The following is a 27,231-nucleotide window of genomic DNA, read 5'->3' on the forward strand; positions in this document are numbered from 1 at the left end:
AAAGAAAAATATGGCGAGAGCTCACCAACCTGGCTATCAATTACTTGTCTTGCCCACTCGCAAGCGTGTCCTCAGAACGTGTTTTTAGTTCTGCTGGTGGCATTGTGACTTCCAAAAGGTCCCGCCTCTTGCCCGCAAATGTGGAGCGGCTCACCTTGATAAAGATGAACCAGCACTTCATACCACCAGATTACAGAGTATGAGAATGCACGCAGGAAGAAGAGGACACCGCCCTACCTGAGGAAAGTTCTCCTCAGTTACCAGAAGTAACCCCGACTGATGATTTAGCAGAGTATGAGGACGAGTTCTGCTTCCCTGACAGCGAGTTCTGAAAATGACTCAATCATTCATTAATTGTAAATAGTCCTCCTTATTCACTTTTATTCCTGTGTGTCTGTCTTTCTTTAGCAAGTGCTTCATCACATTCCCAACAAAACTGTAATCAACCAATAAAACAACAAGCCCAGCAACAGAACTGTCTTGATTTTGATGCCGCAGCATTCCTCAGGTTCACAACAGTTAGTTGACAAGAACTCAGTCCTGGTCGTCTATCCTGAGTCCTCCTCCTCCTCCAGACTCACCCTATCCATTACCCATAATGCTGATGCCTGGATTCTGCACAATGAAGAAACTTACTTAACGTTGATGAGTCCCCCACTGTGAATTCCAGGTGGAGCCAGCCCTCAAACACAAATTACAGGTAAGATAAGCGTTTGGATGGGAGGTAGTATAATGGAGTATTCGGAGAGGCGAGAGAGTGACAGTGGTACTAGCAGCAAAGTCCTAGGGCTCAAGAATTATCAAACTCAGTGACAGGCATTTACTTAGGAAAACATTTGGCCTATTGCACGTGAACGTGTAGGCGTTATTATTGCTCGCTTGCCTGTCTCAGGGGTGCTGTCTGTGGGGCTTCTAGGTTTTAGGGTTGTGTGAGCACCGCTGCCACATTTCTAATGTTGATTGCTTTTGATTTGCAGAAAATCCACGCCGGGAAACTCCAGTTGTGGCCCTGCTGCAGAACGCTTTAGGAGTGGGACTCTGTAAATTCCAGGTGGAGCCAGCCCTCAAACACAAATTACAGGTAAGATAAGCGTTTGGATGGGAGGTAGTATAATGGAGTATTCGGAGAGGCGAGAGAGTGACAGTGGTACTAGCAGCAAAGTCCTAGGGCTCAAGAATTATCAAACTCTGTGACAGGCATTTACTTTGGAAAACATTTGGCCTATTGCACGTGAGCCAACACGATGACAGTGTTCAGTTAAATGAAATTACTGCAAAACCACCACCCACCCAGCTCAAAAGTAGTAAAAAAACAGGTATGCTCAGATAAAGTTTGAAAAAGTATATTTATATCCCTAACAAAATAATCTCCCGCAAGACCCTCCCTAACCCCAACAAATAAATAGTCCTCAAAAGTCCCCAAAAAACCCAACTCCCAATTCCCACCCCCCAAAAGTCTCAAAAAAAGGGGCAAGGGACACTCTAGGGATGCAAGCTGTTAGGTTTGGCCTCCAGGGCATCATGCTTTAGGGCCAGGGCATCATACTTTTCTTGGAGGATGGCTTGATCTAGGCGGAGGCCCTCCACCACATTCTGATATTTGTGCCATTTCTGGACCTCCGCCTCTAGGTCGGACACTCTGCGGAGTGCACGGCGCAAGCGACCTTTAACAGTGCTGCGAGGTGCAGCTTTTGCTGCTCGGCGGTGGCGTCTTCCGGCACGGCTCCGGTTCGCTGGAGCACTGTGCTTACCGGCAGAACGTGGGGTAACAGAGGAGGATGTAGATGATGTTAGGTTTGATGCACTGGAGTGCGTGTCGTCCCCCTCCAGTTCCACCAGTCGCCGATATTCGGCAACAGTTGCTTCCAGCCTCCGTTGCCGGGCCAGTACAGCCAGCATACTCCTCGTTGGTTTGGAGGTTTTAGTATTGCCAACTATATGAAGAAAGAAAGACATAATCTGTAACCAATGCTCTTTAAGAATATGATTAACACAAAATGATTCAGCAGGAAGTTGTGTCACAGTACAACTAGCAACTAGCCAGGGCAGTACAAAACTATTCAGGCCAGTATCATGGGCGTCCGCAGGGAGGGGCGCTTGAATCACCATTTCCCTTCCCACAACTCACTTGTATCCTTGGTTTGGTGCTCTTTCATATGAAAGAGATCTGGCAGAAGTGAGTGATTTTTCCTCTGAGCCGTTAACCACACCAGCAACCGTATCATCTGCACCAGGCCCAGGCGATATGTCTGTTTCCCTCCCTCTCTCTCTCTCTCTCTCTCTCTGTCTCCCTCTTTCTGTCTCCCTTTGTCTCCCTCTACCTCGCTGTCTCTCTCTCTCTGTCTCCCTCCCTCACCCTCCCTCTGGCTCCCTCCCTCTCTCTCTCTCCTTCTGTCTTCCTCTCTCTCTGTCTCTGCCTCTATCTGTCTGTTGGTCCCAGCCTGCTGTAATTACCATATTGTAATTTGTCACTGGGCCACCACTGAATACACATCATATCCTATCTAAGAGTCAGATAGTACCTCCATGATCCAGCTTACCTGTACTCGCCACCGCCACCGTCTCCTTCCTCACAGTCTGTACTTCTTGCTCTTGGTCCGACTCCTCTAGCGCCGCCTCCTCCCCAGATTGACCCTCGGACTCCGAGTCAATGATGACCACCACATCCGAGCTGGCCCCGCCACCAGATGTTCCACCTACAAAGTAGATTTAAGAATGTTAGATTACACCACTCCACTAGTATTTGGTCTATGAATGAAAAAATGTGAAAACAACAGAAAAATTAATTGACTGTCTACTCTAGTCTAAAGTAAAAATGTCCCTCCTTCCAGGGAAAGCTGTTGTCTTGCTTCATTTTTTTGTCACAATTGTTGAATGCTTGCTTAATTTTAACACACACTATTTTTCTCTGAACAGACAGAAACTGGACTTCTAAGGACAAGAGGAACATCAACTTGAAACCAGGTGAAAGCTCGGCTCGACCACAAGAAATGTGTACCAATCCAGTACTCATCAACTCAGCACCAAGCACTTTTCCATTTCCAACTAACTTTATTTTAATATATGTGTTTACTTAAACTTTTAATAAAGCTTTTAAACTTGAATTGACTCTGTGGTTTTTAGTCCTCCAGAGAGTCCAGACTAGAGTGACTGAGCGAAAAGTTTTGCAATTTTTGCAAGGAGGAATCTGTGCTGCTGACACTACCAGGTTTATTTATACAGTGTGCCAAACACGCCACTCTGAAATATTATTACTCTGGTCTTTGGTGTCCATAGTTCGGTTTGTGGAGAATTGTCCCTGCAACAGTAGGATTATTGATTTTGCTCCTATCTAAACACTATTTCGAAACAATTAAATTAGGAATGCTTGGACAACAATAGGTCCTCTATATTTAAATGAAAACTTACTGGGGCCAGCAAAGGAGCACTCGCCGCCCTGGCCTGCATCCTCCTCCTTTGGAGCCACTGCTGCATCAGATTTTTCGGTCCGCTTGCCCCTGGGCGGACCTGACGTACAACATGAAAGAAATAACAGAAAACATTGATGATTGCTGCTTGCCGATGTCCTTGTCAACCAAATCAAACATTTAGAAAGAACAAGAACCTACTATTTCATCCAAAAAGAGGGCTACAAAGGAAGGACTGCACCTGAGCCTCTACTCTAGGGGCAGATTTACAAGCCCCTTGCAGCTCTTTTGCTCCATTCTTGCGTCAATTTTGTGACGCAGCGCCACAACAAGAGAGGCGCCATGGTGTGGCGTATATTAACAACGTGACGCATATGGGAGATGCATCCCATTCTAAAACCCTGCGCCATTAGGGAGCATTCCATTGCAAGGGAGGGCGTTCCTGCGCAGGAACGCATGCTAAAAGTGGTTATGGGGAATATATAAAATTTCAATCAGTCATTTAGGACAATGATGCGTCACTGAAATCCTGCGCCTGCATGAAGCAGACTTACGGCTTGACGCAGCATTGCTGGAGCTGCGCCATCGTTGCAACGCAACTCCATCAATGAGCCGCCTTTACGGCACCGATGCGTAACGCTTCGGTGACGTTTTGGGACCATGGTGTGCCGCATTGTAAATACGGCGCACCATGGGTGGTGCTGGCGTGCCGCACACTTTGCAGGGATGCGCAGGTAATTGCTAATCTGACACTTAGGGGCATACTTACGAGTTCTGAGCTGGACACCTCCAGATGTGCACCAGAACAAATGCGTAACGCAAAACTAACCTTGCGTCACGGCAGATGCGCCGCTATTACAATGCGGCAAACCCTGGCGCAAGGGTAGGCAGATGCGTGACGCATCTCGTGACGAAATAGGGGCGCATCTCTAGAGTCGCGTCGCGGGCGCGATGCAACTATAGCAGTGCTCAGGGCTGCCCAATAATACTCAACATACCGCATCAGTCCTTACGCCTGCTTCAAGCAAGCAGGCATAAAGAATTGACATAGCAGCGTCGCGGAAGTGCCTGCGTTAAATCTTGTAGATTTCACGCAGGCACTTTTGCGAGGCACACATCTGCCTGACCGGCACCCCCCACCCCCCACCCCCCCCCTGCGTGGGAACGCACCCATTGTGGCGCAGGCCCAGGCCTTCACGTGGCGCATCTCCTTAGATGCATCACGTTGTACATGACTCGCAAGGATGCGCCACGTTTACGTCGCTGTGCGTCAGGTAAGGCAGTGTAAACGTGGAACAAGGGGCTTGTAAATCTGCCCCTTTGTGTCTAGCATTACGCAGTTCTGTAAAATACACTCATACATTACTCAGCCCAATTAAATGAACACAAAATAGAAAACAAATAAGCAGTGGCACCGGCACAGAGAAGGAGAACAGTGCACCTGAAATGCACAGAAGATTTTGAAATAGTAATTTACCTCTCCTATCAATGTAATCACCAGCAGCATTATTGCTCTTTGTAAAAAAAAAAGTTAAAGCAAACATTTGCAATATAACACAGCCACATAGAGCAGGAGAAAAAACAGAGTAGTGAGTAATGAAAAAATTGCTACTACTACTCACCAAGCCTGGGGACCTCCACTCCCAGCACGTCTAGCAGGTCACGCTCTCGGTCCAGGATGTCGGTCCAGCGGTGGGTGACTTGATTGTAGGTGCGCTGGACCCCCGTGATCTTAAAAAGGGCCCGGCACACCTGCCCCCACCGCTTCCGTCGCTCCTGGCTGTTGGTGTAACCAGCAGCGATCCTGCCGCCTGCCGCGATGGTCCTGGGGAGACGGCGCTGCACATAAAAAACAAGTGCGCCCACCTCCTCAGGGCTGAAGATCTCCCGGGGCACCACCATTTCCGCCCTCAAGCGACCACACGGGAGCCGGGCACGGGCTGCGGTGCCCGTCTTGGGCAGCTTGACAGCTGTCTTGACCATGTTCTGGGCAGGTGTTAGCAGTAAAGAAGAGAAAAAATGAAAAAGAATAAGAGTAGGGAAGAAGGAAATAAAAGTTTTAAAAAGTAGTTCAAAAGTAAACAAAAGTAGCCTAAAACACAAAAATATAGATCTAGAAAAATAGAGGGATAGAAAATAAGTTAAATAGATCAACAAAATATTAAAACAAGCAAAGGATGGCAGAGATATACAGAGGATAGAAACACCATACCCAGACACATAGGAATGAATGAAAAACAAGATGGCGGCCCGATCACGTGCGCGTAAGTAAGTTCGCACGCGATTTCTCTCGCGAACTCGTGCGAACTTGTATTCGCAAGGCGCGAGTCGCGCGAGATTACACATAGCGGGCGGAAACGGAAATACGGCGCCCATACTCAACCTTGAGGTAACTCGCACGAGTTCGCGGCCTCCACGGGCCAGTTCGCACTACGACGCGCCCCGCGAATAGGGCGAAATTACCGAAAAACGAGTTTTGCAAAAGCAAAACGAACGAGCAGGTGCAAAAGTTCGAGCTCATCATTTGTAACCATTTACCTGTAGTGCTTCCTGAAGGGGCCCTCCAGAATCCGGTTGCCTACTTGCAACTATTGTGTGACCCTGCTCTGACAGTCACAGAATAGTTACAAGTATGCCATTGCATCCTGTTAAAAAAAATTATTTACATTGCATTTGCAACAAAAAGGAAAGGGAGCAGACAAGCAGGTGCCAGCCTTCATTAATGTCAGTTGGGGCAGGGCAGGTGTTGTTGTTTGCAAAACTTAAAGCACTTAGCAGGTGTTTGTTCACTCAGTGGTCAATCAGAGGGTGTTGTGATGACACTGAGGGTGGCATGGGTGTGCCAGCCAGAGGGTGGCATGGGTGAACCAGAGTGCCAGTGTTGACAGAGGATGGCAGTGCTTTGCTTTGCCCCAATAATGTACACTGGTGAACTAGAGGGTGATGTGATGACACAGAGGGTGACATGGGTGAGCCAGAGGGTGGCATGGGTGACCAAAGAGAGTGCCAGTGGTGACAGAGGGTGGCAGTGATGAAGAAATCTTAGCAAACAGGCTGGGCACGTAGAAACAACAAGTTCGCAAAACTGGCGACCCGACAAGTAAGTTCGCAATTTGCGAAATTGTACAAAACCCTCGCGAACTTGCAGAAACCCGTGCGAACACACACACCCCCAAAAAATACGCAAATCTGCGAGAATTCGCGGATTTCGCGTATTTTCGCAATCCGCGAATACGCAAATCCGCAAATTCGCGGATTGCGAATCCGCAAAATCCGCCCATGCTTACTATTTTAGACATGCCACTTTTAGAAAGCAAACCATTCTGGTGACCAAAATCACCAGACCCTATCACACAGCTAAATGGCAGAACTACTTCTGCCCAATTAAATCATCAGATTGCTTGTGTTAGCTTCTATTTGGTTTAATTTTCTTACAATTTATAAATTCAAGTCTTTTCCATTACAAAAAACTCATTTTACACAAATCATACAACAAAAAACAGTTGTCACTTTTCAATGCACTAAACTAAACAAATAGTTTCCTGTCTAATACATAAACAAGAAAGATGAATAAAGTTTTCAAATAAAGAAATTATTTTTCCAGTCCCAATGCCTTTCGGGAAAGATCCCTTCATCAGGGGCTCTGTAGAAAAGATAAAACATACAAAAAAATATATGATCCGACATCCAGCTTAAAAACTGAACAACATGTCAACATCTATGCATCAGTACTGTGTGACTTGCTCGAAAGTTTGTTTTAAAATTGTGCAAAAAAGTGTGGTTAGTTCGTGAAAAGTCAATGAAGAGAAGAAGAATACGAAAAAAGAAGAGATGAAAGCTTACTGTGATACGTGTGGTTTGGTGTGACAAACCGGTTGGGATTCAGTGTCACCCGCTTCACATAAATCAGATCCGTGACGCCCAATAATCTGAAATAATATGATATAATGCAGACAACGTCTTAAATTTCGACACCTGGAAGCCAAAATATTACTTGTCTCGTTTCTAAGTCTAATACACTCCACACACCGACTTCAATCTCAACGAACTGGAAACCGAGAAAAGCTTGTTTCATTGCATGCAGCAGTACTGCTGGGTAATGTACAAAAAACTGCCCTGTTTGTTCAGGAATCTAACTAGACTAACTGATTAGAGGATCGTGGGTCAATATCTCAAATGCACAAGTCTGTATAAATGAACTAAACTTTACACAATTGACTGAGATGCCTATATACTGTGCTTTGAAACCCCTGAGTGAAACTCTTTATGAGAATCGCATAACCAAAACTAACTTGCGACTGAAATTAACAAGAGACTTTAATTTAACAACTCTCCTCGTTGTATACTGGCTTCCTTAATACTGGCTAACCACTAACTGTTACATTCTTACCTGTAGCTGAAAAAGTCTTCTTGAAATATCAGTTCGCTTCGTGGTAAAGCTGCCTGTCAGGGCTTTCTGTCGAGCGGTGCTGGTCCCTGTTACACCCAGCTGACTCGCGGCTGAAATAATAAGTGTTCTGCCTTGAACAACTGTTCTAATGGTATACTGGTGTGCTAGATTCTATGCAACTGCCTTATTGTACGGTCGTACCTTGGACTGAAGAATCTTCTCTCGATGTACGTTCGTGAAGTTTAAAAACTTCCTGTCTGGGCTTCCTTTCGACAACGCTAATTCCTCTTGCGCCCCAATGTTGTTAGTTTTTTGTATTGGAAAAGACTTGAATTTATAAATTGTAAGAAAATTCAACAAAATAGAAGGTAACACAAGCAATCTGATGATTTAATTGAGCAGAAGGAGTTCTGCCATTTAGCTGTGCGGATAGGGTCTGGTGATTTTGGTCACCAGAATGGTTCATTGTTCAAATTAGAGAGTAGCTTCCTCTATCCCTTCCAGCACGCCTTGAAATACATTTGGTATAATCAGCTAAACATCTAACTTTTGGAATAAACGGAGTGCGCTACACAACCAATTTTTCTTCACTTTTAGAAAGCGGACATTTCTCTTCACTTACTGCTCTGTGTGTCTGACAGTCTGTCTCGAATACATGCCTGGGCTAGGCTGGGTGATTTCTACATTTGTACATTTCCTCTAGACAGTCATAATGCAGGACAGTCAACTACATCTGCATTCATCTGCAAACTAATGGGTCATCCTAAGAAGGAGGGTGGAGAGGCGGTAAAACTTCACTTGAATAGATAGTGTCCTATCACCACACAAAGCGTTGATTTGCCTCCAGTTAATAGGCTGGTTGACAGGACTGGCCTGAAAGGGGCCCTGTGCACTTCAGAGAGCTCTTTTGAAGTCACCCCCATATCAAAGGCACTATTGGGTAAATGTACTGGATCTCTGGCCGAATCTAATCAGGCACTTTTCGGACCTGTAACCAGACATTGATGGCTCTACATCTGCACATTGCCAGAAGGAAGTGCTGTGCTATCAGGAGGGACCGCCACTCTACTAACTGCTCTGCTGTGCTGGCCTGCTGCTTGTTGAGCTGCAGGAAGGACTTCCACTTTGTTACCTGCCTTGTTGTGCTGGCCTGCTGTCTGCTACTTTTGTGCTGTGTGGACTAAAAGTGTCTCCAAGGATTTGTTGGCTTGCCCCCATTCCCCGAAGTCACAGGCCTATCAACGACTTTGCCTTGTAGTCAATGCCGTGGGATTTTGCACCCTGTGAGTCTGGCAGTGGGCTGTTGACTATAAACTAATCACTCTTAATACCCTATGTGTGGTGGGAGCTGAGTGAGTGCTGTTTGTTGCCCTGTTTTTAAAACACACTCCGGAAATGAGTCTGCTGAATACCTCCTTTTGTAGAGCAATCCCACCTGTACCTGGAACAGCGACCTAGCACTTCAAATCATGCAGCTTGAGGAGTCCACCTCTATACAAGATGCTGCAACACTCTAGGCAAACACTCCAGCATGCTTTGTGGCCCCCATTGTCTTGATGACCATGACTGACCTGCAGCACAACCTTCCTGGATGAGAGTGGGCCAGACTCTGTCATGCCCTGCCTCTATCAACAAAGGGACCCACATCTCGCCTTTTGTTTGACAAATGTACTGTGATCCCCTGAGAACCACGAGGTCTCCGCAGCTGGTCTACTCGACACCACTGGCGGCTGGGGGTTATTTATCAGCATTCTGATTTCAAAGGACCGAGTTGCAATGTCATCAGTGAGGACTTGAAGGGAGTACTACAACTGGAGTACTACACATGTGCTTCTATATTGGTAATTCTCCTGTGCCCTTCCTTTCTACTAATAGCACTGCTCTTTTTAACACTTGTAAAACCGGAAAAGTATACCTGTGATTTTTATTCTTTTTGTTTTGCTTTGTTTAGAATATAATAATCTATACTTCCAAGCCTGTTTTGAGTCTTTTTCTGATGTATTGATTGTGTTACTGTGAGTGTGTGTTGTACAAATACTTTATACATCACCTCTTTTGATAATCCTGCCTGTTCTTCCCCAACCTACTAGAGGGTGAGTACAGTATATCTAGCTGATCTAGCATACCCTGACTAGAGTGGTGGGTTCACTCTGGCATGGGTGTGTATTTTAGCCAACCAGAAACCCCATTTGTATCTACCCTGCATCTGCAGGAGCAAAGCTGGAGGGCGCACCTTCTCCTAAATCCCGGCAAAATACTGGAACGACCTTCCACACCTCATCAGGCTCTCGCCATCCCTTTTCAAAATCTGCAAAAACTGAAGACCAGGCTAATCAACTAGGAGCTGAATATGCTTACTCACCTACTCCAGCACCTGGATATACCTTGGGTGGTAAGTGCGATCTACAACTCCTCATATTATAACATAACATGAAATAATGAGAGGAAATGTTGCATGAGCATAACCTGTATGAAAAGTATAGGCAAGGGATCTTTGGAAAGAAAGGGCAGAGATACGGAAATACACGGAAAGGAAGAAAAAAGAAACTGAAGCAAAATATAAATTCAGAAGTTGGGAGAGTGAGAAAGTAGTAGCGGTAACTGCAAACTAGTGCATTAGTAATAAAAAGAGACGAAGAGAACAAGTAACGGTAAGAACAAAATGCTATATAAATAAATAAAAATAAAATAATGAAAGATAAAAATTAATATGATAGGATGGAAGTAAAATTAAATAAATATTAATAAGAAAGCTACAAAGTAGCTAGATTGCTTCTCAAGATACCTAGGCACCAGTCAGTGAAAGCGTCCTTGAGGGAGCTACATTGGCTTCCAGTGTAGGCCAGGATTAAATTGAAGGCCCTATGCCTGACTCATATAGCCATGCATGGTAGAAGACCTATACTGTTGCGAACCTTGATCTCCCATTATTTATACGCCCACTGTCTCAGGTCCGGAGCAAATTTCCTGATGAACATCACTAGAGTCAAGAGATGTAGGTGGGGCAGAAGATCGTTCTCATATTTGGTTCCCAAAATTGGAACAGCATGGACCCAGATCTACGTTTAATTAAAAACGAAGTCATTTTAAAAAAAAATCAAAACGTGGCTGTTCCCTTAGCTCTCATGCACTATAGCTGCCCTCACCTGTGTTAGCGCTGGGGTGCCTGCGGGTAGCCATGTGCTCTATAAATCCCCTAAACTTAAGTAGGCTAAAAGTAAAAGTCTGAAGTTTAACTTTATGGGAAATTTAAGTAAGGGACGTTATGGAAAGTGAAATGGAAAACAGAGAAAACATTAATGTAAAATGTTTAAATGGGGGAAAGAATTTGAAAATTAGGGTTATAGGAAGAAAACATTATCAAGGGAAAAATGGGACAGAATTCCTGAGAGAGAAAATACGTTAAAGACAGAAAGTAATATTGAAAGAAATAAAAAAGTGAACAACCGAGATCAGTTCAAGCAAAATAAATATTTTTTTAACAAAATGAGTACGGGGAAAGCAAATCTCATAGTGAAAATGGAAAAACATAAAGTAGGCATAGGGGATATGTCAGAAGAATAAAATGAACTAAAGACAGAAAGTAATATTGAAAGAAATTAAAAAGTGAACAACCGAGATCAGTTGAAGCAAAAGAAACAAATAAAATATAAAAGAATGAGTACAGGGAAGGAAATCTCATAGTGAAAATGAAAAACAATAAAGTAGGCCTAGGGGATATGTGAGAAGAATAAAGCGAACCTGTAGTATTTAAGTCATACATACATGAAGTGATGTAGTCGAGGCAGATGAGGTAGAGTTGAGAAGTAGGTTTATTTAATAGCTTAAGCCACAGTGACTAATGAAACCTCAGTGCCAGCCTCCAGTGTTCTCCTTGTTGCTGCTTGCTCGACATCCTAAGCGAATTTAAGCTGGTGACCTAAACTGCACAAGCAATCAGTCACAAATGGCAGATTTACAAAAGTCGGAGCAATTTAAGGAGTTTCAAAACAAACAATTAAGTAAATAGCGCAGCCACATTGTAGAGCGCTAAACTATGCAGGTAAACCACAAAGTGTAATTAGGCAGAGGACAAACTAAGCATTTGCAGTCTAATCGTTTTTCAGCTCAACTGGTACTGCCTCATTGTTGACGATTTCTTCCACAAAGCTGTTGTTTTCTACCACATATTTTTCATACTAAACATCTTTCCGTCAGGATAGGCAAGCTTAAGCATTTTGTCGCTGCTGGCGAGACGTGGATGGATATTTCATTTTTTTTTTTTTTTTAAATCATGCAATCCTGACCTTTGTTTCTGAGCATAAATTCTTACTATGGCCTTGAGCAAGACAGCCAGGTTTCTTTCAAGCACTGCTGTATAATGCTCTGTTTTTAATTGCCATGTTCCGATTGGTCTGCATAACCTCAAGGGTAGGGGAAAGAAAAGTCTAGTTGATGAGAGAATTTCTGCAGAAAAGAATGGTTTTAATGCCAGCCTTAACTACCCATTGCCAACCAGTCATCAATTATTTCCCTTTATTATCATAACGCATTTCACAAAGTCTAAGGGCCTCATTCGAGTCTTAGAAAAACTTTTTTCTAGGTTTACTGGGTGCAGAAACGCACCAGTTAAAACTAAGGGGCATATATATGAGCCCCTTTGTTGGCAACTCGATGCAAGAGCTACACAAATGAAAAATGAGATTCATGAAGCAGAGTAAATCCATCTTGCATGGCCCTTCATGGCTCCATATATCTTGAGTAATGTAACACAGCGCAAATGGCTGAGCTGCATTATCTGCACCAGGGAGGCATTTTCTTATTTTTTTTACTTTTATTTATTGAGATTTTTTGGCAAAGCGGAGTTACAATGTTGTCAATCAGCGAGATTTCAATTCTCTAACATCTCAGAGATTATTAAAACAAACGAAGAATTAAACCAACAACAGAATCGATACAGAGCTCTTCACAAAGTAGGAAATAGATATAGCAACTGTTCACATTATTATGCTTCTTGTCTATATCCATCAATACGGAATAATCACATATCACTTTTATAGTCCCCTAATACGACAACAAATCCTTAGTTAAATTAATGAGGGATGCGCACTGTTCCATCCCAATCCCCCCTTCCAAGTCCAGTTTACTGTTCGTAGAACATGTTTCAACCTGTGCTAACGTAGGCCCCCTCTACCTGGTGGGTATTCTACATCCATTGCACCAAAGGGTTTCATCATATTCGCATCCCACATCTCACCCCTGACCCCCGGGAATATCTCAAGAGGTGAATGTCTACGCATACATTTTAATCAACCTCTATCTGATGTGTCAGTAAATAGTCCCTCAGTGCTTGCCATATATCTTTTGGTCGTGCGGCAATATATCAAGTCGCGGACCAGGCCTACACTGTCAGGACCTGGGATCCTCCCAAGGGCACTGAAACCTGTCTTTTTGCAATGAGCAAGGCAATGGCAGGGAACCTCCTCACTCCCTTCTGCACTGGTTTGACGTAACCCAGTAAGGCCATTAGTGGTGCAGGCTGTATTGTATGCTCTGTCATCAAGGGCAATAGACACACAGATGACGGACAAATACCCTATCATCAAGGACAGCGGCTGAAAGACCCCCACCCAATATGTCAATATGGGTCCACAGTTCGAGGCCAAGTGTGAAAGGCCAGCTTGATCCATAGCACACCGAGCACATGTGTGTGGCATGTTGGGATCCATTTTGGCTAGTAGATACGGTGTGATGTACACTCAGTGTAGATATTTAAAATGTAGTAATTTATGACCATGATTATTTGACACATAGCGTGTTTGTTTGCAGCAATATAGCCATACCTGGTCCGTCAGTGTAAAACCTAAGTCTTTTTCCCAGGCCTTCCACACTTTTGATCCGGCCACTGGACGAAGACCTAAAGATGTATGGTACAGTTGTGACACTAAAAGTGCCCCATCTGGTGCTGTGTTAGCCAATGTAAGCAGTGAGAAATAAGCCGCCTCAGCTGCCATGTTCGGGAGTCCCCCACTCAGGGAGCACTGTACCCGAGAATTTGTCCAAATATGATGCATCTCTATTTATGGTTAGGTGTTTCATAGTGCGTAGCTGCAAGTTCCCAAAGATGTCACCCACTGTCCGCAAATCATATCGGGCCAAAGTATGCTTAGTATATGTTTCGGTGTAGGGGGAAGCCAAGGGTTATCAGCTAATGGTATATGTGGAGAGTACAGGAAATCTGCGTGCAGGTTTCTCTGCAATTTGAACCATGCCCAACACGTGGTAGGCAAAGTTTGGATTTCGGCGGGATGTCTAGGTAACCTCTGTGGCAGTAAAACTGAGAGCGAGTTTGGGTGAATCTGGGCACATTCTGGTTTCAGGTATTGCAGTCGGGCATCCATATGATACCAATAATATGTAAAATTTATTTGGGCTTTTAAATATTATGAATAAAAATCTGGGACTCCAAACCCCCCACGTTGGTGTGCTCCATCCTATACGTGAAAATTTAGATGGTGCCAGCAAGGGGATTTATTTGGAAAAACAATTAACAGATTCCAGACTTAAATCTTATTTCTGTATATTAGTCTGTTCAAGCAAAATTGGTATCTGACCTTAATTGAGTTTATCTGTCTATCAATTGGACAAGAGAAAAAGCAGCACGGGAAATCTTTTTTATCAAAAAATATTTCTTTTATATATGTTTTGCGAAAATTATAAAACTGATCATAATGTTTTCAAATGAAAAAGAAATTACAAAGTATTCCTATAATTCATCTGACATAAAGTCCAATCCAATCTGATCAATCAAAATAACAAGTGACCCCCATTTTTCTTAAAGTAAAGGACGCTTGTATAGTTAATAGTAGATGGAGAAATGGACTGAGTAGTCGACGTTTCGGTCTTTTGTTGTATTACTCCTTAAGACCTCCCTCAGGACAACAAGCATGAGCATATGGCAGTGACCCCCTACGAAGGCATAATGTAAAACATTACTTATATGTCCAGATTATTGTGAATCTTTTATAGTCTTGATATTCATAACAGATAACCCGTGTGCGGCAAGCAGCCAATTATTTGCAATAATATCATATTTACATGAACCTAATCAAAACCGCAAACACAAATTCATTGTGATAAGATGATAAACAAACTTTCAGCATTTTTCATTTGTCATGGAACAATTATTTCAAAACAAATTTGTTCTTTTTAAAAAATCAGCATACTTTTTGAAACAATCCTATTGTGACTTCAGAATCGGTGTAATCAGAGTAATGTAAATGTAAATGTGTTTGTATTTATATAGCGCCTTCTACCCTGAGGTCTCGTAGCGCTGTATTCATACCGCTGTGGAACCCTTCCTGGCTTTCCTTTGAAATGTCCACTCCTGGACACCCCCAAGGTGAAGCCAGGCATCCAAGCGCTGCTGGGGGCCTTGTGGAGATTAAGCAAGCTATTGCCCAGAGTCACAGAGTGGAACCCATGATTAGACTAGGCACCGAGGCGAGAATGATCAGGTCCGGGGAAATTGTGTCCAAGAGCCGCCGAGGCGGGAATTGAACCCTGGTCCCTGGCCAGTCCTCTGCATTAGGGTCTGCTGCTCTAACCATTGAGCCACGCTTCTCTGGAGCAGTCCTGTTTGTCTAAAATAGGCAATGGGCATATCAGGGGACTAAAACTCGAGATGCAGGCATTGATTACCTCTGTTGTTCATTGCAGACATTTACCTAATTTTTTTGTGTCTCATAGACTGATCTATGGGAGGAATTTCTTTACTCGTGACCAATCCTTTCTTTAATTCCTTTGTGATTTATATTGTCTCTCAAATCGTTTACCAATCTGAAAAAACCCAGAATTGAAGTTTTCACTTATTGTAATGTCAGAGAATAAGATGTCATATTTGAACCATATCTAAAAATGCAAAGTCGGCATGTTGACTCGAGCATTGCGTATGCCTATCACCAATTCATGTAAGTTTATACAATGCCTCAATAGGACATTAAACGCTAAAAATGGCATGGGGATTTCTCCTTTTCAACCATTTAAGAAATTGTGAGAGCAACTCTTTGCTCCCTTTCCAGAATAAAAAGACATTGTCTATATATCTCAGCCGGCAAGATATGTTGGCTGAGAAAGGATTTAAAAAATGATAGACATGCTTTTGTTCAAAGTTGGAGACTTAGATGTTTGCTATGTCGGGGGCATAAATAGCCCTCATTGCTACTCCCTCAAGCTGCTGATAGAAAGTTTTTACGAATAGGAAAAAATTCTCACATAGAGAGATTCTGATGCAATTCACTATAAACTCTGTTGGAACATTATGTGGTCTTATCCGTGTATTTAAAAGATCTTCTATTATCATCAGAGCCTCATTTTGCGGGATGTTAGAGTAGAGGCTCTCTATATCCATAGATACTAGGAGTTCACTCAGGGGATCAAAGTCATGATTTTCTAATATTTTGATTACTGCAGTGGTGTCTCTGATGTAGGTTTGGGGCTCAACTGCAAATGGTCTTATAAAAAAGTCTGAGTATTGTGCTAGAGGTTTTAGTATGGAGTTGCATCCTGAGACGATTGGTCTCCCTGGGGCAGTGTGTCGGTAAACTTTGTGGCTGGGGCGATGGGGATGTTAAGGAAGAGATATAAAAAATGTGGGAGCACCACCATTTTAATGATGGAAATTCTGCCAGCGGCCCAGAGTGGGAGTTTGATCCATCGCTCAATTTATGTTGAGTGATTATCAACCGCTAGCCCTTAATTGAGGCGGATCACCTCCGGGGCACTATAATGTAAAACAATACACACATATTTGGGGGGGTCGGTGTACCAGCGCAATGGAAATTCTATATCGACCTTGGTGGGGGGTGGCGGCAAAGGGAAGACTATTGATTTACCCCATTTAATGTTGGCCCAGAGTATACTCCGTACCGCACCACCTCACGCATTAGAGGGGATAGATTAACATTCGGTTCCCTTACAAACAGCATCGCATTAACCGCATAAAACAAGTCCACAAGTGGCCCGGGGAAATTTCAATCTGCGGTGGATGTGTCTCTCCTGGAATTGTGCACCAGGGGGTCCATAGCAAAAATTAACAGCAGGGGGGCAGAGAGGTATTTTCATGGGTATTGCGTTGGTGTTCCCACCCAACATCCATAGATTTTGACATATTCCAAGATTTACATGAACAGGTATACCTGGAAATGTGCCAAAAAGAAACCCTTCCCCAGGGGAGGCCTAACAAGGGGAAAGATCTTTATTTTGCCTCATATTTTTTCCTGGGAAGCACTGCAGCAAGGTGACTTGCTGCGCTACGCAGTGCCACTTTTCCATAAACATGGCCCAAAATGCTTTTTGAATGTACATTTTTCAGCTGTTCAAAGCAGGTTGGTAAGTGTGCAGAAAAGGCCCAGAAATGGGGCCTGTGTGTTATTCCCCACTTTGACAGATGTTAACTCATGATAGGTGCAAAACGGGGGAGTGGTATTGGCAGAAATTGTTAAATCCGGCCAGGTAAACCCACAGCTGCTGCATGTAAGAGCGGTGGGGCGTTGGGGCCGGGTCGTGGGGGATTTCAAGAGACGACCACAAGGGAAAATTAAATAAATAATTAATTTTCCCTTGTAGTCGTCTCTCAAATTCCCCCATCAGGCCCCAACGCCCCACTGCTCTTACCTGCAGCGGCCGCGGTTGGCCTGGTATATCTCCCCTCCACATACCTGCCATGTTGAAATGAAGGCCTGAGAAAGGGACTGAATGTGCCATGGCTAAAGTAGAAGATAAGATCATGTCAACATTATTTGTTGAGTCATCACTTGGATGTGTTCAGTTCAATACTGTTAAAATTATGTCTCTAAGTACTCATCGTTGAAATGAAGCCCTGGTTTCAACACATATTGATTTATTTATTTAGAATGTGACAAACTTCTCAGTCAGATTTCTGAAGCCACACAAAGCAACTTTGCGTGACTTTAAATGGCTTTATAAGTCTGGAGGAGTACGACACAGCGCAAATCATTGAGTTGTATTATAGAACTCAATGCGCGCAACTCCTATGGTTTTGACCCATTTCTAGATTTTCAAAACCTGGTTAACCTGGGAATGCGCCAAAAAGATGCACCTGCACAGGACAGGCACAACGAGGAGAAATATGTTTATTTCTCGTTGTTTTTTTCCCTTTTTCTATGTGTGCTGCAGAATAGAAAGAGAAAAATGCCTCTCAGGATTGTTTTTGTGCAGAAAGGTGCCCCTTCATACACAAAAACAATCCTGCCTAGTTGTATTACAGGAGACGTACCTACAGGGAACCACTTGTTGCACCCTAGATCAATGGGGTTATAAGATGGTTGTCCATGAAGGATACACGTTAGGGTCCAGGGGTCTAGGCATCCGAATGCATAGATCACTCCCATACAGAATACCCGGTCTGAATTAAGAGGCAGATATGTAGCACACAAAGGACAGTATTCAGACAAAATATTGAAAACAAATCGAGCAGCAGAAATATTGAGTTTGGAATATCATGATGCACAAACATCGTGTGCATTAATATTCCTGATAATATTATTGATTTTAAGGTAAGTAATATCGATGTTCGAAATATTTATGTTGTTAATTATATGTTTTTTGGCTGTGGGGTTATAGGGGCACAGAGGGGGAAATACATTAATTATATTTAATAATTAATTATTTAATTGAGTGTTAATTATGTTAATTGTGTATTTAATTTTTCTAGTTATGTTAAGTTTAGGTGCAAGTTGTGTGGTTTATAGTGGTGTATGGTGGTAAGGAATTTAATTATAATTATTTAATAATTAAATAGTTAATATTATTAAAAATGTAATTGAAAATTAATTATGTAAATTGAGTAATTAATTAAATATTTTATACATTTTTCTGGTGTATGTTGTGGTTTTCGTAGAGTAAAGGGTGTGAGGGAAATTAATTATAATAATCAATGTTGATTATTAATAAATGCGTAATTGATAATTATGTACATTTTGTAATTTAAAAAGTTTGAACTTTATATATGAGGTGTGGGTTGTGCTTGTAGGGGTAAAGGGTGGGAAGTTAATTAAATATATTTAATGTATCATTAGTTAATTTTATTAATTGTATAGTTGATAACTAAATATCTAAATTAGGTAATGAAGATTTTTTTTAAATATATTAGGTGTGCATTGCTTGGTTTGTAGGGATAAAGGGAGGGAAGTTAATGAAATAGAATGGTTTTATTATAAGTTATTTACTATTAATTGTTTAACTGATAATTAATTACGTAACATTTGTAATTAGTATATTTTTTAGATATATTTTATGTGGGTGTTGTTCACTTTGTAGAGGTATAGGATAGTGTAGTAACTGAGTCCAGACCTGTAGAGGATCTTTAGATGTTTATTTGTAGTTAGTTACAGGTCATCCAGGTAAATCCAATGCAAAACCCCACCAGGAGCAACCAGCATGCTGCTCAGCCCTTCTCAACTGACATCGCTTGCTTCCAACATTCTGTAACACATCATCCAATGAACATTCCACTGGCAGAGCAAGAGATTGTATGAATAACATAAAAGCCAGGATATAACAGATATGAAGTCATTTAAGTAATAATAAACATACAAACAGTTATATTTTGTTTTTTTTAAAAATTCTTTATTATGTTGTGTGTTAATTGTGTTATGCTTTTTAACTGTAAAAAACACTACATTTATGGCTGTTATAATGGGGAAAATATAGTGTGGTATTTCAATTATATTATTATTATTATTGTTATTGTTACTTGTTTAACTTAAAATGTCTATTAAACATTGTAATTACTATGTCATTTATTCATAAAAAAATGTATATATGTGTATTTTAAATTTAAATATTCATGCTCGCTGGTATTTAATGTAGGTCTTAAAATATTTTATTTTTTGAAGTGAACTCTCTCTCTCTACTGTTGCACAGACTGGAGAGGGAATAGTAAATGTACCCCTCCACTATCCTCCGCTTCTCTAGTGTTGCATAGACTGGAGTGGGAATATGAAATTTGACCTCTCCTGAATCAAACTCTTTACCTAATGTTGCCTAATGTTGCGCAGACTGGAGTAGGACTAGTATATTTTACCCCCGCAATCCAACACATTCCCTACTGTTGCACACATTGGGAGTGGGAATAATAAATTGTATCACTCCTGAGTTCAACGCTTTCCGTACTGTTGCACATAATTGAGTGGGAATAGTACATTTTACCCCTCCTATGTCCAACCTATTCCCTACTGTTGCACAGACTGGAGTGGGCCTAGTAACTTTCACCGTTCTGCAATCCAACATCTTCCCTACTGTTGCACCAACTGGAGTGGAAATAGAAAAATGTTACCCCTCCAGGGTTCAACCTTTTCCCTACTGTTGCACCGACTGGAGTGGGAATAGTAAATTGTTATCCCTCCTGAGTTCAACACTTTCCCTACTGTTGCACATATTGGAGTGGGATTAGTCAATATAACCCCTCCTGTGTCCAACTTATTCCCTACTGTTGCACAAACTGGAATGGGAATAGTACATTTTAACCTCCCGTAATCCAACACTTTCCCTACTGTTGCAGTGACTGGAGTGGAAATAGTCATTTGTACCCTTCCTAAGTCCAACACTTTCCCTGCTGTTGCATCGACTGGAGTAGGAACAGTGAATGTTAGCCCTCCTGAGTCCAAAAAGTCCCTACTGTTGTAGAAATTGGAGTCAGAACAGTATATGTATTATTTCTGCAATTTAAAGTTTTGTTTATATTTAGACTTATATTACAATGATGTTTCTTTGTATTTAGGATTATATTATTTTTATTTATTTATGTTTGTAATATGTAATATATTGTTAGTGAAGTGTCATCTTTTTTTTCTTTACTAGTACATAAATTGGTAAGTTTTTAAAAAATGTTTCCATATGGTTTTTATTTTTATCATTTGTCTATATATATATATATATATATATATATATATATATATATATATTACTTATTTGTTATTTTTTTAACGTTCACAAAAAATTGGTGCATTTTATAATAAATTGTAATTAGAATTTTAATTATGGTTTTAAAATATGTATGTTTAAATAAACATATACTTAGATTTTTGTACAATTGTTACAACGCAGGTAAATACTTCACTGCCTTTGCCATGTATTTTTTAGCACGCATGTTTTCACAGCAAATATGCATTTACAACACATGCCAATACCACGCATTGCTTTTAGATTTAATGTAATTTTATTTGTGGGCGGAGACCCCCCAACTTATCTTAAATACGTGGTATTGGCATGCATTGTAAATGCATATCTGCTGTAAAAGTCTGCGTGCTAAAAAATGCATGGTAAAGGCACAACGAGGTAAAAACCTTATTGTAAAGGTTGTTTCCCTACTTAGATATGCTTTTTATAAGTATACATTTTATATATGATTTTAAATTATTCAAATATATGTAATTTACATTATATTACTGTTTAATTTTAATATATTTAGGGGCTCATTACGATGTCGGACACCGCCTCCGACTTGGGACCTACTGAATTGAGGTTGGCGGTTCCAACCGCCTGATTACGATGAGCCCGAACATTGTTCGGTCAGTTTCCCACTGTTCTCTATGAGGGTGTGTGTAAAACCCTCCACCCTGCGGCAGGCACCCCGTGGTGCATATCACACAGCGCAGGATTTTAAGGGGGGGCACCTTATGTGCCCCCTCGTCCACCAACCGTAGGCCACAGAGGCAAGAGGGCCCTGCTACTGGCCCCCAAAGTCACTTTCCGAAACCCTTTCCATCTCAGAAAGGCTGGCATGGAAAGGCTGTCAGAAACCGATATTGTAATCCCGACTGCGGAAACGCCAACCATAGGGGATTACTGTGCAGTTCTGACCAACAGAAATACTCTGACAGCCGGTCAGAACCGAGTTGGAATGACCGGCCAGTTTACGTTCCAACCAACGATATCATAATCAGGCGATTGAACCGCACACCAACAGAGTCGGTTGGGTAGCCTCCGACTAGGGGCCAGAGGCTTTCCAACCGACATCGAAATAGGCCCCTTAATGTTTACTATGTTTAACTTTATTTATGATAAAAAAGTGAGATTTTTGTGTTCAGTATTAGTGTATAATGGTACTTTTTTGTTATTCACATTATAAATATAGGGTAACAATATGTTTGACTCAATATTTTTGACAGGATATTTATGTCCCACGATATTTGTAGTTTCAATATTTTCTCAGTGAATCTCTTGGGCCAGTGGGAGTGCCAGACCCTCAACATCATCTCGCTTTACATACCCCTGAAACTCTACGATGTAGCCTTTTCTGACCTCTGCGCTCGCCTCTTCTGGCTGCCCAAGGGGGGTTTGCTGCTGGGGGGAGACTTTAATGAGGCTATGTGCAATGCCAGTGATCGCTGGCCTTCTCCCCAGCCATAAACCACCCATCAACCGTTAGCTGACTTTATGTTGGCGATTGGCCTTGTTGACATTTGACGTACACTTATCCCACAGCACAACAGTACACATACTACTTAGGAGCACATGAAAGGCTCAACAGTTGCCCCACATTGGCTAGGCATACCACCGTACCAGAGGCATTTCCAACCATTCCCCAGTCTGTGTGACCTATGGACTACTATACCGTAGCAATAGACAAAGAGTAGTACTTAATCTCTGGTATCTCAAAATACCTCGCAATTGGCAAGGCCTTTATGAAACCACAGAGCAACACTTTGATGAAAACGAGGGTTCAACTGAATCTACGCAGACATTGTGGGAGAGGTACAAAACTGACATAAAGGGTCAGGAAACAGCACTAGTAGGGGAACTAAAAAGAAAAATGGATCCCAGGTGGAAAAACCTGAGAAGAAAATCAGAGAGTTGGAATTCCAACTCACTGCGGATGATAAAGGGATTTTTTGCGATAAACTGCCCCTAAAACAGAAAGAATACAGAGATGTAGTGACAGAGACCACAAAGGCTTGCCACTGTGCAACTCAACACTTCGTCTATGAAGTTAGTGATAGGACAGTAAGCTTCTGGCTTGGTTCGATAAAAGGGAGTGTTGTGGGGCTGAGCCTTGCATTCACACAGTGTTAGGTTGACATGAGCTTATTAGAAGTTTAAATGCCATTTTTCCTTTCTGCTGCCTTTTGTACATGGCACACACTTTATTAATTGTTTAGGGTTTAGCAGAGTGTTTTGCCTCACACGAGAATAACATGTTTTTCTGCATTAGTAGCCTTGCTTGGTAAGCTTAGTCTGAACAGTGAATGCCGAGGCTTTCAAGGTTATTTCAACACTGTGGTTGTTGTTCGGACTGATCAGCGCGCATTCTAGATATAACACATATGCAGCTGCGGCCACCTCTGATATTGGCGCGTTTAATAATGCACTGCGTAGGCATGATCACAAACACTTGGAGAACATTGGTTTGCTGAGAGCTTGTGCAGAATTTGATGTGATCCACTTCTGCTAAATACCAGAGGTATGGGGCCGCCTATGTAATCCAAGAGACCTTCTGTTGGTCGCCCCACTCACTGCTGCCGCTCCTGCCTGCCTTTGCCGCCTCCTGCCTGCAGATTCCTTCGCTCGCTGCCCGCTGCTCCTGGGAATTTCCCGCTGCTCTTGGGAATTTCCCGCTGCTCCTGGGAATTTCCCGCTGCCCGCTGCTTCTTGGAATTTCCCGCCGCTGCCTCCCTGTGGCCCGCCCCCCTGTGATTCCATTCGCCGCCCCGCTCCCGCCACCCAGCTGCTCCTCCCTCCCGGCTCCTTACTTATGACGCCCCCAGAGCGACCGCGCAGCGGACGTGCGCAGCGGGAGCACCGATTGAGCGCCGAAGGAGAGCCAAAGGTAAGCCCGTATGTACCCGTCCGCGCCTGGCCCGCGCCCAGCGCCAGGACCCCTGGCCCTCCCCGCCGAGGCAAGACGACCCGACTGACCTACGACGCCGCCACTCTCAACGCACTCAATGCCGGCCGGACCCACGCCTGCTGCCGAGCCACCCCGAGACGCACCCACGTACCCTTCACCTGCTGCACCTGCAAGTTCACCTGCCTCCGAACCTGCCCCGCACCCGCCAAGACAAACACCAGCAGCAACCACCTCAAGTGCATCCTGATCAACACCCGCTCCGTCCACAGACACGCCGTGGAACTCTGGAACCTCCTCGATGCTACATCACCGGACGTCGGCTTCCTCACGGAAACCTGGATGAACGCCTCCTCTGCACCCGACATCGCCATCGCCATCCCAGACGGGTACAAGATCATCAGGAGGGACCGCATCAACCAGACCGGAGGTGGCATCGCCATCGTCCACAGGAACACCATCCGCATCACGACCGACGCCAACGACTCCTTCGCCGCAGCCGAACATCTCCACTTCCAGATTCACACCGACCCTAAGACGACCCTCAGAGGCACCCTCGTCTACAGACCCCCGGGACCACGCACACAATTCAGCGAAGACATCTCAGACTTCATCAGCCCGCACGCCCTCCCCTCCACCGACTACATCCTCCTCGGGGACCTCAACTTCCACCTGGAGAACAACAAGGACCGCAACACCACCGCCCTGCTGGAAAACCTCGCCAACCTCGGACTCAAGCAACTGGTCAACACCCCCACCCACTACGCCGGCCACACGCTTGATCCCGTCTTCTCTTCCAGCAAGTACATCACCTTCAGCCACGCCACCAGACTCCACTGGACCGACCACAGCTGCGTCCACTTCAGCTTCAAAAGATCCACGACCCACCACCACCCGCAACAGGTACCTCACAGGAATTGGAGCAAGATCACCGCAGACCAGCTCACCACCTCCCTCAGCCAGAGCCCACCCGCCAACACAACGGACCCCAACGAAGCAGCCCGCAACTTCACACAGTGGCTGACCGCCTGCGCCGACGGCCTCGCGCCACGAAAGAACCCTCCCAGCAGACCCAGAAGCAAGAAGGCATCCTGGTTCACCGACTACCTCAAGGACTCCAAGAAGACCTGCCGCACCCTCGAGAAAGCCTGGCTCCTCAACCGGACCACCGACAACATGACAGTCCTCAATCACGCTACCCGCAAGCACCACGAGCTCATCCGCACCACCAAGAAGAAATCCCTGAAGGAACGACTGGACAACAACGCCCACGACAGCAAAGAACTCTTCACTATCGTCAAGGAGTTCTCCAACCCCAGCACCGGCACCAACGACATCACTCCGTCACAAGACCTCTGCGACTCCCTCGCCTCGTTCTTCCACCGCAAGATCACCAACATCCACAACAGCTTCGGCGCCCCACCCACGCACCCAACCGTCGAACCAACGCCCCCCACCGCCAACCTTCGCACCTGGACCACGGTGACCACCGAAGACACAGCCCGCACGATCAATACCATCCACTCCGGATCACCGACCGACCCCTGCCCACACCACGTCTTCAACAAGGCCGACTCCACCATCGCACCCCAACTCCGGAACATCATCAACGCCTCCTTCAACACCGCCACCTTCCCGGAGAGCTGGAAGCACGCCGAGATCAGCGCCCTCCTGAAGAAACCTACAGCGGACCCCACCGATCTCAAAAACTTCCGCCCCATCTCACTCCTCCCTTTTCCTGCTAAAGTCATCGAGAAGATCGTCAACAGACAGCTGACCGCCTTCCTCAAGACGAACGGATCCCTCGACCCCTCGCAGTCCGGCTTCAGAGCCAACCACAGCACCGAGACCGCCCTCATCGCAGCCACCGACGACATCCGGACCCTGCTCGACAAGGGGGAATCAGTGGCCCTCATCCTCCTGGACCTCTCCGCTGCGTTCGACGCGGTCTGCCACTGCACCCTAGTCCAGCGCCTCAGCAACATCGGTATCCAAGAGAAGGCACTGGAGTGGATCATCTCGTTCCTCGCCGGAAGAACACAAAGAGTCCGCCTCCCCCCGTTTCGCTCCGAGGCCACCGAAGTCATCTGCGGCGTCCCGCAAGGATCTTCACTCAGCCCCACCCTCTTCAACATCTACATGAAACCTCTCGCAGCCATCGCACGCCAGCACAACCTCAACACCATCTCTTACGCCGACGACACCCAGCTGATCCTCTCCCTCACCAGAGACCCCGACACCGCCAGAACCTGCCTACTCGAAGGGATGAAAGACGTCGCCGAGTGGATGAAGGACAGCCGCCTGAAACTGAACTCGGACAAGACGGAAGTCCTCATCCTGGGATCTTCGCCCTCCGCCTGGGACGACTCCTGGTGGCCCCCAGCCCTGGGCACCGCACCCAAGCCAACCGACCACGCACGCAACCTGGGCTTCATCCTGGACCCCTCCCTCTCGATGACCAGACAAGTCAACGCCGTCTCCTCATCGTGCTTCAACACCCTGCGTATGCTTCGCAAGATCTTCCGCTGGATCCCGACCAAGACCAGGAAGACTGTCACCCAGGCACTCGTCACCAGCCGACTGGACTACGGAAACGGCCTCTACGCCGGAACCACAGCCAAGCTACAGAAAAGACTCCAGCGCATCCAGAACACCTCCGCCCGACTCATCCTGGATGTCCCCCGACGCAGCCACATCTCCAGCCACCTGAGAAACCTGCACTGGCTCCCCGTCGACAAGAGGATCACGTTCCGGCTCCTCACCCACGCACACAAGTCTCTCCACGACCTGGGCCCCAAGTACCTCAATGACCGCCTGACCTTCTACACGCCCACCCGCCAGCTACGGTCCACCAGCCTCGCCCTCGCAGCCGTACCACGCATCCGAAGAGCCACCGCCGGAGGAAGATCCTTCTCTTACCTGGCTGCCAAGACTTGGAACTCCCTCCCCATCCACCTTCGGCTGACCCAGGACCATCTCGCCTTCAGGAAACAACTCAAGACCTGGCTGTTCGAGCAGTAGCATACCCCTCCCCCCAAGCGCCTTGAGACCCTCCCGGGTGAGTAGTGCGCTATACAAATGGCATGATTGATTGATTGATTGATAAAATAATCTACTAGCAAGGGAGGGTGAAATATTGGTATATTTTAAACCTGTTTCCATTTAGCCGTATAACATGCTTCCTCCCTTTGCATTTTAAGGAATAGTAACTATGCTGACAATCTTGTTTCTAATAATATGTCTGCTTGTATTAGCTAAGGTGCTGCACATGAGAACACGGCGTTAGAAATAAATATTTCAAACTTGCTCGTGTCTCTTTTTACTCCCTGTTTTGGACTGGTATGAGAGTATAACGAAAGAGTGTTCTTGTGTTCCACATTGCCTGAGGTAACCCAAGTCGCATGTTCTGGGTTGTCTAATCATTGGTATTTTTGCTATAGTACGAAGAGCCAATGTGACACTGATACTAGTCTGGTAGGGGATTTGGGTACTAAGGTGAGTTTTGGCACACCCTAATTCACTGAGGTCCCAAGTCTCTGTGCACAGTTCTGTGTAGGAGCAGAATCCATGCAACATGGCGCCCTAAC

This window comes from Lissotriton helveticus, chromosome 3_1, assembly GCF_964261635.1.
Source record: "Lissotriton helveticus chromosome 3_1, aLisHel1.1, whole genome shotgun sequence".
Taxonomy (NCBI): domain Eukaryota; kingdom Metazoa; phylum Chordata; class Amphibia; order Caudata; family Salamandridae; genus Lissotriton; species Lissotriton helveticus.